At 29.5% G+C, this 18,432-nt stretch overlaps 1 protein-coding gene and 1 non-coding gene across 7 annotated transcripts in view; one reads left to right on the top strand and one right to left on the bottom strand.

Annotated features, from left to right (window-relative positions):
* The window catches only part of LOC126737314 (rap1 GTPase-activating protein 1), a 349,016-nt gene that overhangs the window by 215,465 nt on the left and 115,119 nt on the right, over positions 1 to 18,432 (top strand). The gene's annotated exons all lie outside the window — the stretch shown is intronic.
* Trnae-uuc (transfer RNA glutamic acid (anticodon UUC)) lies at positions 3,520 to 3,591 on the bottom strand. The gene has a single exon. It is a non-coding gene; the product is annotated as a tRNA-Glu (tRNA).

The following is an 18,432-nucleotide window of genomic DNA, read 5'->3' as shown; positions in this document are numbered from 1 at the left end:
ATCTCATCTAGCGAATGCTTCTTTGAAGTCTAAATGGGTTTCAATCTTTGAAAAAAAAACCTGTTGAGCTCACGATGATATTGTGTTATATCGAATTCTTTTCCAATTTCTTCGACATAACACCTCTGCTCCGGCCCAACGGTAATTCCCGAGTGACAAAGCGATAATTCAATATTTTCTTCAGCACGGTGCTATTCGACCTGGCAGATTTTATTTCGGTTTTATCTATCCTTAATAACATTGTTACAGAAAGGGCATTACCACCGGCAAATGTGCTGATATCTTGCACGTTCTCTTTTATTTTTTTTTCTGTATTAGTTTTATAGCGAGAAGAATGTAACGTGTAGCCGTTATAAATAAATGACTGGATACCTTAGAGGTTTAAATAATCGTTTGCTATAAATATTGAGGTTGAATTGTTGCTGTTTGGTCAGCTATCGATAACAAGTTTTAAGGATTTTAGTTGGTACAAACGGTTCAAACATAGAAGTCTTAAAGGAACCATAGTCTAAAATTGGCATAAATTAATTTCAAGATGAATTTTGCAGCACTTGAGCGATGATATGAGTTGGAAATAAAAAAATTGAAAAAATCAATATTTTCGCCATATTTAGACATGATTAGCCACTCAGGACAAAATATGATCGAGGAACTTACATACATATTATATTATATTCATATTATGCAGAGGCATTGGGTAGGTTCCACCCATGACTTGTAGAGTCCATAAATTATTGTTAATCTAAACATAATTTGGTGCTATTATTAAGGATCAAGATGACTCAGGAAGTGAGAGAGGAATAAATGACATGCGGCAACGATCAAAAAAATTTTAATTGAATGAAATTCAGTGTTTTCTGTACATAATTTTCTGTGTCAGACTGAAGTATTCTTGAGAATATCAATGAAATGAATAATTCAAATTTTATTTAATAAGAAATCTCATTTTATTATTTAATCGCAATATCTAGAACAAATGCTTAGTCAAATAGATTACTAATAGAAAATAGGAGCGTTTTGATTAGGTGTAGCATCAGATAGATATTCTTCTACTACATATTACCAATTTCAAAATGAAAATAAAACAATGTTTTTTAAAACAATTTAATATATTTATTATTTAATTTTCCTGAAAAATAATTACTTGAGATTGTATACATACTACACAATAATTTACTATAACAGAGATTATATAAATTGGAATCAACCTAAAAATGTCTAAAAGTATTTTGTTAGCACTGAACAAGCCAAAAGATTTTGGTGCTATTTTGTTACTATACATCTAAAGACATTCCCATTAGGTTAATGATATCTCTATTTTTCTAAAACAAACATAGATCCAATAGAGGATACTAATATATTAATAATAAATGTTTTATTTCCAAAAATACAATACATAAAATATTTATAATTGAAATACAGAACTATATTCGCAAATAAAAGGCAGACAAATTTAGATTTATTCAGTTCATATTCTCGAATTCTCGATATATTAAATATGACAATTATTCTATTGACAACTATCTATGAGAGAAGAGTTATGAAAATGAAGTAAAAAGCACCCCAGGCTTTTTACTTTGATTTGAATTGTTTTGTTAATAACTTACGTTTTATTATGATTTTTATTTGAGGTAATTAATTATGATTGATTGTCCGACCTTCTACTACTGTAATAAAGAGCCTTTGTAATTAAAAATTGTTTCCTATTTTTTAGTTCGACTAGAAGTAAAAGCGTGTTCTTTTAGTTTTTTAAAATTATTATTTATTTAAGCTCCTTTATAATAGCTCTGAGTTTCTTTTCGTTTATGTCTATTTTTTGCTTAGTATTTTCCTTATTAATTTAATATTTATATTCAGCCAATCATAAGAAGAAAGTCATCAAATTCCTTAAAATTACAAGTTTATGAAAACATAGGATAATTAATACTTGTTTTCATTATTATGGCATAAAATGTGTTTTTTTTTTAATTTATTTTTTTTTAGTTGCTTCATATAGCATGAGTAATATAGTGTACATAAGTCATGAATTAATAACTCTTAAAACTAACATGAAAATTGCAATAAAAAACAATAAAACGTATGATATGAATTATTTAATTTATAAAAGCTCACTATTATACTAGGAATGTATTATATAATTTAAAGCAACGTTCCCACCATAAACGGAACAACAGAAATTCATTAAATTTGGTAATAGCTAATTACCGCGTTGCGCAATCACTATTATTTAACTCAAAACATAATAAATTCTCTTAAGCAGGAAATAATAATTATATTAGATGTATGAAAAAAGGGAAAGTGACCCAACCTTTTCACAAATTACATTCTGTCATTAAATATAATAAATTTGTCTTAAATAATTTAAAATGCAAGTAATACATAGTTTGTTGAACTACGTTGAGACCCCGGGGGCTTGTTTAGGTTATTAACTTTCTTTTTTTAGCTGTTCACACTTTTATGTAACTAAGTCTATATTTTACTGATTATTGCATATTAATTTAATGTTTCTAGTAAGTTGAAACTAAAAGTATTACTAAAGTAAGGTACAATTTTATTGAAAAGCACTACTTACTTGCATTTATTAGTCAGTTTTAAGTCTGCGAACAGTGACTATTTTATATCAGAAAATATAATAATTTACGGGCAATAAAATTATCTTTTACGGCATAAGCACTTAAGTTTCAAGGTAATTCATAAAGCTGGATTCGGTATTTCTTCTATTCATAAGGTCATCGATCGACTATTTAGCAAAAATCTGAATATTAAGGTATTTTTTTTCTGTTGTACTTTCCGATTGATTTTTTAATTAAATTAACTACTACTGGCAAATGTACAGTTTTTGGCTAAAAGTGATCATGCTTTTTTTTGTCAAATTTTAGATAAAGGAAGTTTAATTAAATCATGTTATTTTGAACTGCTATTATTATATATTATAATAAGATGAATTCCAAATAATGGATAATTTTATTTAATAATGTAGATTTATATTAGGACTAATCTTGATTTTGCCGATTTTTAGATCGACTTTCCACCAACGTTTTACAATAAAACCTTGTATAGCGCTCTGTATAACAATTCTATTAAAGTTATCTAAGTTAAGAAAGTAATAAAAAAATATTTATTTTCCTCGCAAAATTAAATTGCTTTTTGTTTCTAGACACTCTAAGAAAAAATTAGAGAAGGGAATCCAACTGCCTTAGAAATGACTTCAAAAATTGTATTGTATATTTTTATAGAAATTAATTCCTCGTAAAAAAATATGTATAATAAATTTAATCTTCATATTTTTCAATGCTAAGTAATTAAATTTTATTTTACTGACTAAAACTGGGCTTCAACGTCCTGAAACAAATAAAAGTTGATTCTACAAAATAAAATATAAAGACTAAAAACAGTGTCAATTTTTTTCCAAATTATTTTTTACTTTTATTACATTATTAATTAGGTGTATTGCTTCAATGAAAAAATACCTATTCAAATTTCCCCAAAAAGTTTTTTTTTTTAAGAAAAAAAAACTTATTCCGATACCGGGAATCGAACCCGAGCCTCCTGGGTGAAAGCCAGGTATCCTAGCCACTAGACCATATCGGATGTTGAAGATTATGTATGGGTACCGAACTTTTCTAAAGTGCTTTTAAAATAGATTAGAATGTTTTTATTATAAAAGTAGTTGATACAAATTTAGGTCATTAAATTAAAAGAGTTTTTGGTTATGAATTGGGATAGAATTACGATGGCAAAAGTATTAATAGTCAAACAAAATGAGAAACAAGTTATAAGGCTAACCCTGGTCTATTTCATATATAGTCTATTTCAAATCGGTAGAGAGTAATAAAATTTTATTTGCAAAAGGGATACAGCGTGGCTCTCCAATTATGTATGCCACTTCCCTAATTTGCATTGCGAAATTAATTCTTTTTACGGAGTGCAGATTGTACCACCCGGGTTTGGGTTGGTTTATGAGCTTTGTTTATTGTTATCCATCTGATAAACATTGAAAATCTTTAAAAATATAAATAATAATACATATTATGTTTTTAATAATAAAAAAAGCAAAGTAACATACATAAATTATAATACCTATGAAATTTTTTGGCAAATCTTTTCTAAATCTTGTTTAAAAGTTATGCTGCACTTTGGTCTTTTTCCTTAAATTAAACATCATCGAGCGTGGCAGTCTCTTTACAAATAATAGATTTAAAGTTAGTTTACGTGGAAAGTTTGACAATAAAAAAAAGAATGAAAATAAAAATATTCTTAAGAACAAGAAAACACATTAACAAATAATATGAAATAATTATTATAATAACATTTTTGAAATTATTTTTTAAAAACCTTATAATGTTTTTATGCTTAACTGGGCGTAGTTTATTCAATATTTATACAGAGAGCAATCTTAACTAAATTTTAAGAAATGTCTTGCTTCTAAGTATGGCCGTTCTTTACAAAAAAGAAGGCTTTTAACATGTTTTATATATATGTAATTTAGTAGTTGCGCCGCTGGACGACTAACCAGGTAAATAAGGGCATACAACACAGGAAAATTAATTGAAGCAAGTAATGTATGGTCTGCTGGCAGCGGACTTCGTTAAATTTAAATTGCAAACTTTAACACCATAATATACTTGTCTACGTAGACTACGGGAAAATGTGGAATGGCGCCGCCCACGGAGGAAAACACGCGAAAGATTTTCGACCGTTACCATTTTCGATTTCCGCAAACTTCTAATTTATAGTTTAGTTCTGGGAGGTTCGTTCGGTGCCGGCATATTAATTTTCGGTGATTTGATTGCGGATATTTTGGGGGCTGGTTAAATTATAGGATTGAAAGTTATTACTATAGTAAAAATGATATATGATAACGGCAGTTTATTCAATAAAGGGGACCAAAATAGCCATAACAATGCCATAAAAGCAAGTTTTTTTTATTGATAAAATTTTAGTATTTGCCAAAATATTAATAACAAGAATGATATTGTTGTTGACTAGACTTTCACTATACATTTTTAAATTCAAAAGTTTAGTATTGATAGAGTAGTGTTTAGAGAGGATAGAGATCAACTGATAAAAACCAGGGTGGTAGTGTAGTAGTAGCTTTTAAACACAAAAAATTGAGGCTTTTAAATTGTAAGTGCTGGATGTCCATAGTTTGTCTATTGGTGGTTTTAAAAGTTTTTTAAATTAACGTTATGTTTTTGACGACTTATTAAATTTGCAGATTGTAAATATTTGTGATAAGCTGATATTGAATGTTTTTGTTCATATCGTTGTTTTACAAATTAGGGTTACGAAATTTAATTTTAAAAGAGCCAGTTTTGATTAGATGCATGTCAATGAGAATTCGATTTTTCCACCTATTTCCTATATCATCGTTTCATTTTCTAAATATTGTTTGCATCGCCTGGAAATGGTGTTTTTCTCCCGTAATGTGTCTAATTATACCCGAAAAGCATCATTTAATTCCCATTTTTATCTAATTTCTAGACTAAGATTCGATTCTTCCACATTTTTCTATATAATCGTTTCACTCTCTAAATAGTGTTTGGGTCGTCTTGAAATAGTGTTTTTCTCCCGTAATGTGTCTAATTATACCTGAAAAGCATCAGTTTAGTCCCATCCTCTTTCAATTTTCAGATTTTCGGAAGATTCAGATCAGAAATAATCTGCCCCAAACGTCTTGATTGGAATTTTAATATGGTCTCCTCAATATGAAGTTTTGAGCAATACAGTCAAATTTGAGCAACCTAAATTTCTTAATTATATGTTTCTTAATTAAAAAGTTTGGGTATTATCCGGCGCAGGATTGTGACCATTAGTTGCTGTTGCGTCTATTTATTAAATTGTCAAATCAAGATTGGCTTGATATACTTGTATAAAATAAAATAAAATTGATTTCTTTGACATTCTTTCAATGGTTTCGTTTTTTGTAAGTTTTTCTCATGACATCAATGCAACCTTATTTCCATGATATCCGAATGTAACAAATCTTGGAATTAAAAAATTGAACCTAAAATTTTGTTGTTAATGTTTTCCTTATAATTTAATATTTTATTTTTTGGTTGTATGTAAATTGTTTGTAACATAAATAGATAAATAAATTTAATTTAATAATTAATGTATTTTTGTTCCAGGTAAGCCAACGGATGATTGACTACAAAACAGATACGATCACTGCTGAAATATTATGTAAGTAGGTATTTATGCAAAAAATCGGACATTAACTATTTTTGGGCAAATTATAAATTTAAAAAAATATTTTAGATTGAAAATTTGAAATTGACAATAAAGGTAAACATTCGGTCCAGCTTTAAATTTAACTTTTCTGTCCCTGTAGCTTTTTTAAGCTTATGTATTTTTTAATTCATAATGAAAAGCTCATGTAATAGATGTCTATGATTTTTTTTAAAGCTCCTTGAGGATGACTTAATACTTAAAGTCGAAACGTCGACATTAAGGTAAATTGGATTTTGCCGCAAGGCAATTTATAATTACGGGACTAAACTTTCAGAGCTTATTTATTATCTTGCGATTTCTTCTTACATTTTATCTTAAAAAATATATTTGTTTTTCTCATACTAATACTTAAATTTAAATGACAACAAAAGACACTATTTACATTTAGTTCTGAGAAAAACATTAAGCGTTACAGATGATAATACTACACTCATAATAATCAAACAATAGTGCTTAACCACGATAAATTCACGCCCATTATAAAAGACTTTAAACTAGTTTTCTCCGAAATAAGCAACAGTTATAACAAGTACAACTAGTTTTCATAATGCTTGTTAAGAACCGTATTTTGAACCCAAAAATTGCTGGTGTCCACCGGATTAAATTGCAGTTCAAGCGACCAATTTAATTCAGTTACCGTTATTACCTTGCCTATTATTAAAAATGATAATAATAATAGCAGGACGTTAAAAAACTTGTTTTACATTTGTATATCTGCAAAGGTGTTGATTCAAAAGAAACCGGTCTAATATGTAATCATAAAATCATGTAAAACCGCTTCCGTTGATCGAGTGAGCTCGTCTGTCGCCAACCAAAGTGTGAATATTTGGTAAAATAAAAAAAAAATTGTCCCACGAGAACCCCACGGAAATAGCGGGTTTTAATGAAAAATGCAGGTAAGTGGCGAGTGCAACGAGTGTACAGAGTGCGGGGGATAATGGGGCAGAGACCGTCGAGGCGTTGGGCAACCTAGCGAGACGGTTACATCCGCTCTTTGCTTTCCGGTACGGGACATGAGATACGGAATACTGATACCTTACTTAAACAGACGGGGACAGATTGCATACATTGCGTGAGTTTTCAAAATAGAAATGAAAACCTAAAAGTTTAAAAACTGTTAGACCTATTTTCATTTCGCTATACAGTGAAAAATATAAAGTGGGTGAATTATATTTTAGGGTGGAAGTGGAATATCATTATTTGTGACAAAAAAAGAGAAGAAGATTTGTTACATGAAAAAAAAGAAAAAAAAAGAGATAACTATTGTTATCCTACTTCGCCTCTTAACATCCTCAGGTTCTTTTGTGGGTAGGAAGGGGTGATCGAGTTACCACAGCAATAAAACAAGTGTGTTGTCAGATAGTCACAAAGTATATCACAATTTATTTATTATTGAACATTCGTCAAAGTAGACCATGACATTTTGGTGCGAAAACTGGAGAGATCAGGTTTCTATGGTAAAACATTATGGTTAAACATTATTGGTTTCATACTTATAAGATCGAAGCCAAAGAGTAAAAACTGGTAATGACTTGTCTGAAATTTACATTGCTACATCGAGAGTATCCAGGGTAGTAAGTTGGGACTATTCCTTTTCCTGATTTTTTTCAATGATTTGCCTCGAAATCTGAGACATTCTATTGGGTTAATGTTTGCGGATTACCTTAAATTGTTTAGACCTGTAAGTTCGTGGCTTTGCTTCAGGATGACTAATGCACCCTGAACAATAAAATGATGATTAACGGTAACGTTTTGTGTTATTTATTTTCCTTGAAAGGTCAACGTAATTGTTAAGAATTATTATGTTAACAACTTAGAACTTACGCAATTGTTCAAAATGAAAACCATTTACTTCTTGGCGAATCCCTAAATGATGAAAAAATTTTATTTACAAACTTCTTAAAACATTTTGCGTAATTAATTGAATTTCTCATCCTTTGTTTTAGTTTTATTTAAGGTAACCCCAAAGGTAAAAATCTAATTGGAGTAAGGTCAGGTGACCTTGCTGGATATTTGATTGTCCCTCTCCATCAAATATATCTAATGCGAAAATAATTATTAGGAAATTGTTGTTCATTAGCAGCATAATGTGGGGGTGTACAATCTCGCTGAAAGTACCTTCTTTCTTCAAAGTTTCCATTTTCAGTGGGAAATAGTTCAAGTGTTAATTCTGGTAGCAATATATTTTGTATTTATTGAAGATATCTGTCACCAGTTAAATTGTTATCAAAAAATATTGGACTAATAATCTCCATTTTAAAACGGCATCAGCATCTGTATACCCTTCCATTTATAGTAAAACTGGCTTTGTCTGAAAATAACACCCACTCCAAAAATATTTGACCATTATCACCCAAATTCATTATAGTTTCGCAAAATTCCAATCTATGATCAGACTCTAGCATCTCGTGGACTGGCTTCACTTTAGCGTTTTTAACACTGTTTTGTGACATACCCGAGCTACTTGTCTTCGGAGTGATAGGTGATTCTTCATAATTCAGAATATTAAGTTTTGTGTTCTTGCTTACCGATGGTTTATTTTGCCTAGGGAATTAGGGATACTTCTTAGATAGCCATTCGACTTCTTACTTACATACCCTTCAATTCAGGAGGCAAATCTGGATGAGTTTTTCAAAATAGCGCCACAGCTTCATTTTGAGTTCACATCGGGGATCCAAATCCAATCATCATTAGAATTCTAATTTTTAAACTTTCTGTTAAGTACGGCATTTTGACGTAAATCAATACTGGATACTTACTTCTTCTTTTTTAATTCGATTTATCTCACAAAAACCTGTTAATCACTACGTGTTTTTATTAAACACACATGTGAATTATTGTATTCTCTTAAAGGGGATCATATACGTTGGCATGTACATAATTTTGGGGCAGTTAGATCATTCTATAGCGATTAATCACCTTCTCAAGATAAACGCATTTAATAATAAAAACTATGCATTTAACATCCGGATATTTTATTTTTAATTTTCATACCTCTAAACACTTTTTTTCAATTTAAAGTTAAAGGTTAATTTGCTTCAAAAAGAAAAGTACGCTGTCAATATTCTTTTTAAAAGGCTTTCAAACAAATTTAGCTGAAAACTATAGGGTTGAGTTCAACATTTGCTATATAATAATCTATACTTTGAGACAAATCAACAAACTTTTTAGAATAAAAAAATATTCTTGACAAAAAAAGTATAAAAAAAATTCACTTGGCAACATGGAATATCTGATTTATTTACAATGGCAGTCTTCATTGTTGCCACTTTGTGTAGTCTTTCTTGGCACATTTGCTGCATTTACTGGTTCGAATAAGCGAAAAATTTGCCCGATTATAATAACATACTTAATTACCCATTTGCACCATAATTTTTCTAAAAATATTAGAGCGAAAAGGCTTAATTTGGGTATCCAATACTTAATAGATATTTCACAAACGTTTTGTTTGTCTTTAATATTACAATCTACAAAGATGATAGGTACCTACCTCTGTGAAAGGAATGATTTGAATTTTCTCTCAAAATATATCTTGTAATGTTAATAAATACTACATCAAAGGTACACCATCTAAACGTAACGAGCGCAGTTGCCAAATATATATCTCCGGGTGAAATTTACAGCTTGCGATCGGTGTTGAAATTTGGCAATTTAAAAATGCCAAATTAAAAATATAAATTATTATTAGTGATCAATATAAATATTGTACAAAATAGTTTTTATTATTATTTGAATTTTACTCTTTCTCTTGCCTTATATTAGATATTGCTTTAAATTTGGCTAACTACAATTTTTTTCTCTTGTTCAAATTGAGTAATCACTGGCAACGTGGAATATTAAGTATGTTGAATGAATGTTCTAAGAATACAAACATACACAAAGTAATAAATTATAAAGATAAACAAGATAAATAAGAAAATACAATAATTTCAAAATAGGTAGAAATTATAATCATTTAAAATATGTGTCTCCATATGATAAGAAAACTTACTTTTTAGTTAAATATGACGTGCCATAAAATTACTTCAGACTTAAAAGTTTAAATCAAAACATTCACATTCATTTCGAGTTTCATATTTCGTATGCATAGTTCGCATTGTCGCCATCAACTCGCTGACAAATCCAGGTGCAAACGCAGTAAACTTCAGATTTTATATAGAGTTCGCAATAGAAGTTGAAGGCGGTAGTTGGAAATTAGCTGCGACAAAATAGACCGATTTTGCTAAATTATGGCAAAGCATTTCAATCTCAAATTGATCGATTATAAACTGCGACAAATTGGCATAGATACCAGTAAGCGAAGTTCATAAAAGGTAAAATGTCGGGTACAGTCACTTATCGTCCATTATTAGGTCCCATTTGAAGTGCACTTCTCAGAAGATACCGTTCGGCTCAGTGAACTAGTTAGGCCATTTGGAAGTAATCTGTGACAGACCGTTTTATTCTTTTCCATCTGCGGTCATTTTGTGCCACACACACGTTTGTTCGGCTAATTGCCTCATTAGTTCTGGTTTTTTCTCATATCGTTCGATTGGCACCTTTCGCGGAGAAGGTGTGTGTGTTAGTTTTAATTTCGTATTATTAAATCACGCATCATAAATGCAAATATAGTATGATGCATTTTATTACACTATTAATAAGAGCTGTTTTATGCATTGTTGCTCCATAAACCAAAAAACAGTAACCCAATCAGGATATTAAAAACTAGGTGCTCATTAAGTACTTTTCAATCAACAAATTCATTATTGGATTTTTAAGCGAAGTTAAATATTTTAAAGAGGATTTAAATTATTAAGTAATATAAATTTATTGTTGTCTTAGGCTGCAGCAATGAATTTGGCGAGGAGCAAATTACTACCTTTTATTTGGAATTCTTATTATTTCATATTTCATGGGATTATAAAGAAATTAGGAAAAAGGTTTTTACTAAACAAATAATTAATTACTATAGCCAATGCAGAATATTTATTTTAACATTTAATTTCTGAATTTAGTGATTTTGATTGTAATAAGAAGTTACTTTGGAATTTAATTACAAAAGTTGATGAAGTGCACTTAACACCAATTTATGAAGCAGCAAGGTATAATCATGTTTCTTTTAAGAAATGTAATAAACTTGATTATTATACCAAATCAAAAGGAAAAAAGTACCTGAAAACCTTAAAGAAACCAATGAAAAATCCAAGATAGCCCCAAAATCAAAGCACAATAGGCTTCTCCAGTTTTCTTAATTTTTCTTGGGCTGGAGTGATTTTTTTTGAGTTAGACCAAGAACACTTTAAAAAAAATGTGATTTTCTTGGATTCTGGATATCCTTGGATGTACTTGTATTTTTAAGACTCCAGGTACTTTTTGGGGTCTGCAGGTTTTTCCAGGAGTTCTCTTGGATTGTGTATGTATCTTGCAGGATTTTCAGAATTTTTTTTACTTCAGTAATACATTTTTTAATATGTTTAAATCTTGGATGTTCTAGGATTCTTGAATTTACTTGCATTTTTATGGTAGTCATATACGTCTTAGGGTCTCCAGGTTTTTTGAATTCTTCCTACATTGAATATATAACTTACTATGTTTTTTGCCATTCTTTCGATCAGTAATAAATTTTTTAAAAATAGCATTTAATTCTTGGATATTCTTGGATTCTTTGATTAATTGAGGAGGTTTCATAAGTGTGTTCTGAATTTTTTCTTTAATTACTCTTGGAGAAAGTGGTTCTTCAAGTATATTTTGAATAATACAGATTTTGTTTGAATTCTTGGTCTTGTTTGGAATTTCTTAGACGTCTTAGTGTTCCTTGGATTTTCTTGCATTTGAAGAAAATTCAACATAAAGCACCCCAGAGAAACAAGAAAATCCAAGACTGTAATTTAATTTTTCTTTTCTGGTTTTCCTTGAATATTTTTGTTTTTTTTACAATTATTTGAGAGCTGATCCAATCTGGAAGAAAAACTTTGAATATGATATTCAATTCTTGAGAACTCTTGAATTCTGTGGTTTATTGGAAAACGAATTCAAGTACATCGGAGAAACTCTGAAGGTTTCAAGGAATTTATTGATTAATTCTATAGCATAAGTAAAAATAATTAATTTATTGTCGCTTAAAAGTATAAAAATTCTTCTAATGAGAACTTGAATAGTATTTTTTTTAGCAATTTAATTATATTCTTATTCATTGGTTTATGAAATAATTAGGCTTTTAACAAAAATTAAGTATTTGTCACTTATTAAGCAATGAATTGAGTGATCTTAAACACTTCACTCTTAAACATTTATTTATTATTATTTAGTGATTGGTTGGTGGATAACACAAAATATTGTGGCTATATTAATTTGATAAAGAATTTGATGATAATCCGTAAATCAAATAATAATTATTTTATTATTTGATTTACGGAGGAATTAAACATAAAATTATTGGCCTTCTTAGCAAAAAAAAAAAAATAAATTGTCATTCAAAATTTGAATGTGAATTTGGTGACCATCTGAACCAAGATCAATGTGACACTATCACAAAAAATTATGGTTGTCCACAATTTAGAAATAAATTTGGTTTTGTAGAGCACTTAATTTATTATTTCAATGATTTATAGAATAATTAGCCATGAGCTTACCGATACTATTAATTTTTTTAAATATAGCTATAAAAATTATAAAAATTAAAAATTATTTGATAATCAAGAGCACTTTCTAAGAAGCTAATAAATGTTAACTTCCAAATGTGATATCTCAGTGATGTATAGGTATATAAACTAATTGGTACTTTTAGTAGAAAACAAGATCTATTTTCACTTAACTATATAAAAATGAGTGATTATGCCCAATGAAGGTTTAATCACCTGGCCCTTTAATTTTAAAAAAAGTTATATTTTTACTTAAAATTCTTCAGTGAATGTTTGTTATTTAAAATGTAGTAATTAATTTGAATAATTAAACGCAATGAAGAGCACCTAATTTTTAGAATCTTAACAGACTAAGTTTTGAGTGATGATTTTTTCATTTTATTTGAATGATTTAGACATACAGCTGGACTGGTAACTTAACCTAAATGAAAAAAATAAAGGAAAATTATATTTAAGAATACTTAATTTTTAGCTGGAAGAGCTTCTTAGGTTATTTCCGTATAAATATCTCTTTTAATAAAATGCAATTAAATCTTATGTCTCTTAAAGTTGCTGTTTATGGCAATTAAAATCACTTAATCAGTAAGAATTCTTAACACCTTATTAATTGCCCTATTTATTAATATTATGTGCTTATGCAAACTTCTTAAGCACAGGCTAAAGTGTTTAGGTAAATGCTTGCAAATGTTTGAAAAACGTAGTATAATAAAAATAGGCTTTTTTAAGAAAAATATTTAAAACATTTTTTTAACAATCGTTAAACTTGAAACGTTTATACTTGGATAAAAATAGATAGCTTCAAAGAACTTTGTAAGATCGTTAAAACCAAATCACATCCTCCCTAAATTTAGTAATTTTAATCTAATCTCTTAAATTCCCTTCATACATAAATAGTTTTCCCGGGCTTTTATCCCGGAAATTCCGAGCATTGTTCAGTTAAAAGGACCGCTCCCCGGTATAAACGTGCCTCTTTTTCGGATATGGAATCTTAATTTGGCTAAAACATTTTAACCCCGTAAACTTTAGCGGGAAATGAATGCCCACAGCGTACTAAGAATCCTTTAAGGCGTTCATGGATGAACTGCTTTTGCTAAGCAAGATATGTTATCTTGCATCCAGGAAGAAGTAGTTCGACTGTTAGGAGGTCTAGACTTAAATTCTAAACTTTATGGCATATCTGTTACCCGATACCATTCGTCGCCTAACGACTTTAAGAAGCAATTTCTACTTTCCGTAATCAATATTCCGTTAATGGCCGTTTCAATTAAGAAAGGATGTGTTAAGGGTTAGAGGAGCATCCATTATTCAACGTAATTAGCAATTTATAAGAGCCGCATATCGGTAATTTAAGCTTCTCGTTGGGGACTATAGAAAATAGCGCACAAAGATAGGCAAGATCCTAAACAATGGAAGTATATGGTTTTATAAACACTAGAATTCAATTAGAGTGAACTTCCGGCACTTTTGGTAGTACATAGAGGAACTATTGAAATAAAGTGCTTTGTTCTTTTTTTCACCATTGTAGTACAGGTAATGATTTCATATGCACCAGTATTTTCATTATGATAAATGATATTGATTTTTCTTTTTCACTACCATAATTGTCGAAAATAAAAAAAGCACAGTCATGGTCTCACAACATATAATACGAGACTACGGGTGTTTTGCTTTGGCTAGATCATCATCAGACCGAAAATTACAAATATCGGGCGTGTAGATATGTTGTCAGGTGTGACAGTTTCTTTTTCTTCATTTTCCTCTATTTTGTGTGTTTAGAAGAATGAATAATTTTTTTTTATTTCTCTCCCATGTAAATATTGGCATCTTCTTCTTTAAGCTGAGTTTGAGTAGCAGCTTCCAATGTCAGTTCCAATCTATGTATACACAACATTTGTATCAGGTAGTAAATTAAAGTTTATGATATTATAGGTTCATCTGTCAATAGATTGTGATAAATTCCTTCTCGGTTTTTATTTTCTCAATTTGTTCCTGAGCTATCTTCCACCATTTTTTTGTGTTTGCTAGTTTCTTTATATTTTTTTACTTCATATAATTTTAATTTTTTTAAATCAAATACATAAAAGCTATTAATTACAATAAAATAGAACCATAAATGTAACCATTGAACTTTTTTACTCCTAATTTATTTCTGTATTACTCTCTTGATTATCTGAAATTTTTATATTTCTCTCACAATATTCATAGATACATCCAAAAAAACATCATCTTTTAATAAAAAACTATTTTTTTCGGTTGTTACTACACATTTAATATGATCTGTCTAGTCTTCGACTTCCTTCCAGTGTAGCAAAAAAAAACACACACACATACCATTAATCATTAATTACTGAAACAAGTGCTACAAACAAAAAACCCGCTTAAATTATTAAATACAAGAAAAACCTTTAAAAAAGCAATCTGTCCATGAAGAAGCGGCATGTGACAGTCATGAAATGCGTTTCCCATGCGTAACGACATAAAGACGTCTTTTTGAATAGCACTGATTGCATGAATGTTTTAAATTACCTGTGTACTAGACTTATATCAAGACTTATTTATTTAAGAGTTTACAATTTTAGTCTGATGGCTCCAATTACAACAGTACGTTATGGTTTTCTTTTGTATTATAATTATAGTTCGTTATAGCTGCAGCCAGCCAACAGGCGTAATTGATTAAATATTATTATTTCTGCTTAGCACTCAAATTAAGAAAATTAATAAGTATACATGTTTACTACGTAAGTTTTATAAAAAATAAATATAGTATGGGTTAAATTAAGCAAAAATATTACTAATCTTTATTTAACAAAAAAAAGCTACTTAGATAAATTACACGAATAACTAAAGAAGTTACAAAATTTAAAAATACAGCAAAGAGAAAATATACAATGAATTAACAATATGCCCTAAAATTTACTTAATTATACTCTCTCATTAGACTGGTTCAGCTCATTAAACTGGTCCTAGATAAATAAAATCCTCACAATTTTTGATTTTATAATTGTGGACCTCACGAAAAATGGTTAATTTACCATATACCTGAATTGAATTTTCTCAAGTTGTTCGATGTTGTTGGAAAACTGTGTATGAGGAGGTGCAAGGGCATTGTATAATGATGGTTTAATATTCATTGATAGATTTCGGCCTATTAAAAACTTTCTATAAACTATATTGTAAACACTAAGCGACCACCTATTGCTCCGTCATTCCAGAATGACACAAGTGGTAGACCGCACGGTGTCTCGAAGGTTAGCGGGAATTTTCCGGAACAGCGTTCTGCCGAGTATATAAGGAGCCGCATCCCTGATTGTCAGTTCAGTGAAGTGAAGTTCGGAACATTAGCGCGAAATTTAAATAGTTGTAAACAAATGCAGTAAAAATGAATATCTCTAGTAGTTGTAAGTGATCGTCTTTTCGTAGTGAAGTTTGTAAAAAAATCAGCTGACTATTTTCGATTGTTTTAATTCACCCTTAACAAACGGGAAAAATGCTACAGTATAGTCAGTGTGTACATGAAAATTCAAATCCACGGTTGACTAATATTTTTATATTACACCAATTTTTCTCCAATTATAGTGATTCATATATTTTTAGATTTATATTTAGATTCTTTGGCAAATACGCAAAATTTAGATTTTGTTGTACTTAGGCTAAGTTTGTTACTGCAAAGTCAGCAAAATGAATTATAAGATATCGTTACTGATATCTGATACCATTTCATCTAGATTTTTGCCATCATCTGCCAATAATACATCAGATTTTTTGGACAAGATAACTATATAATTAATGTACAATAACAACAATTTAACATCTTCAGTTTCAGATATAGAATTTTGATATTTAACGCTTTGAACACTCTTAGAAAAGTATGACTTGAACCAATTTAAAACATTTTGCTTAATCCCCATCAAAGTCCAAAAATACCATCAATACAAAATTATCAGATTCTAGCCTTAATAAAAAATCATGACAAGATTCACATGAGTAATGTTCACGGAAACCCGATTGGTTTGGAACCAATATCATATTTTTGTTACAGAATTTACTCAGAATTAACTAAGTGCTCTTTTACAGACACTTCAGGCATCTTCTCATAAATTGGCACTGTGTTTATTGGCCAAAATTCATTATGATTCTGCACTTTGCACCTTGGGAAGCGGAATGACAGTTGACGATTTCCAGGATTCTGGGAAGACATTATTGGTTAATAATCTATTTGTACTATCCAAAGTTCGTAAGCAACATCACAAGGTACTTTCGTAGAGATCCCATTTTCACCATCCCCTACATTTTTTAGGGCTTTCAAGTTATTTTCTATTATTATTTTTTCAAAACTTGTGAAGGAGTTATTGACTGCTGGAATTCTAGAATTGCGAATGATACTGAACCATGGTATATTTTAAACAACAGGGTCAACACTATCCACAAAGTCATTATTAAATGTGTGTGCTATACTCGCCTCATCGGACACTATTTCCAAATCAAAAAAAATTTCTTTAGATATTTCCATATTTCTTTTGGATTACTTCTATTTTCATCAATAGTCTGTTCTGATTTCTTTGACTATATTTTTTTTTTTTAATACTTCTAAGTACATATATTAAATTTTACCAAAATCTGCGAGTGATTCATTTTTCGTCAAGGATTTTTTTTTCTTTATTGACAATTTTTGTAATGGGACTCGACTATTTAGGATTGTAGTGACACAAAATTGTCTCCTATTAGATTAACATCAGATATATTGTTGCTGCAACGTGTTTTCAGTAAATCTTCTTGTAATTTATCACTTATATATATATGCATCAATCTTTACTATTTAATTACGTTGGTATTTTGTTTATTTCGCTGGACAAGAATAACAATCAAGATTGAGTGATCACTAGTTTTTGGCGTTAAATGAACCTTAAGTATTAAATGTTTATTGTTGGTTAGTAGGTAGTCAATCAATGTCTAAATTCGAAGAGTTATTCTAGTAGGAGTTTTAACAATGTTTTTAATTTTCACATAAAAGGAGTCTTTAAGCAGTTCAAACTTCATACTGACTTGGTTCATAATTATCAAAGAATTCAATAAATTTAGCATCATGGCTATGGGGTGAATAGTACTGGTAGAGTACAAACACTTAGTATTAGTCGTGGACATTTCTAAATATAATAACCAGAAATAATTATTACACTCCTAATTATTTATTCAATATTATTTCTTATTAGCACTAATACTCCTTCGATTCTATTATTATTTGTAGTGCTATGCTCCAGCCTTCAACATTGGTCTTGCTTAATTATATTATCCAAAATTTCCAATCAGTAAGTAATATGATAGTACTTTCTTTACTGTTTAGATAGCCCTGGCCGCTTAAGTATATATAAGTATATATTTTTTTAACTGCTAATTTATATAACTTCTACTTTGAATTTTATCGATTGTCTTATAAGACATTTTTAACCTCTCATGCAACATGATTAATACCAAATTTTTCCAGCAATATCTCACTTAAGTATTCCTCTAGAGACTTAAATACTCTTAGGCCGATATATGCCATAAACTTTCACATTTCAGTGAAAATTTTCCAAATAGT

Source organism: Anthonomus grandis, chromosome 6, assembly GCF_022605725.1.
Source record: "Anthonomus grandis grandis chromosome 6, icAntGran1.3, whole genome shotgun sequence".
Classification (NCBI taxonomy): domain Eukaryota; kingdom Metazoa; phylum Arthropoda; class Insecta; order Coleoptera; family Curculionidae; genus Anthonomus; species Anthonomus grandis.
The sequence above is the reverse complement of the archived record's forward strand: the minus strand, read 5'-3'. Positions and strand labels throughout refer to the sequence as shown.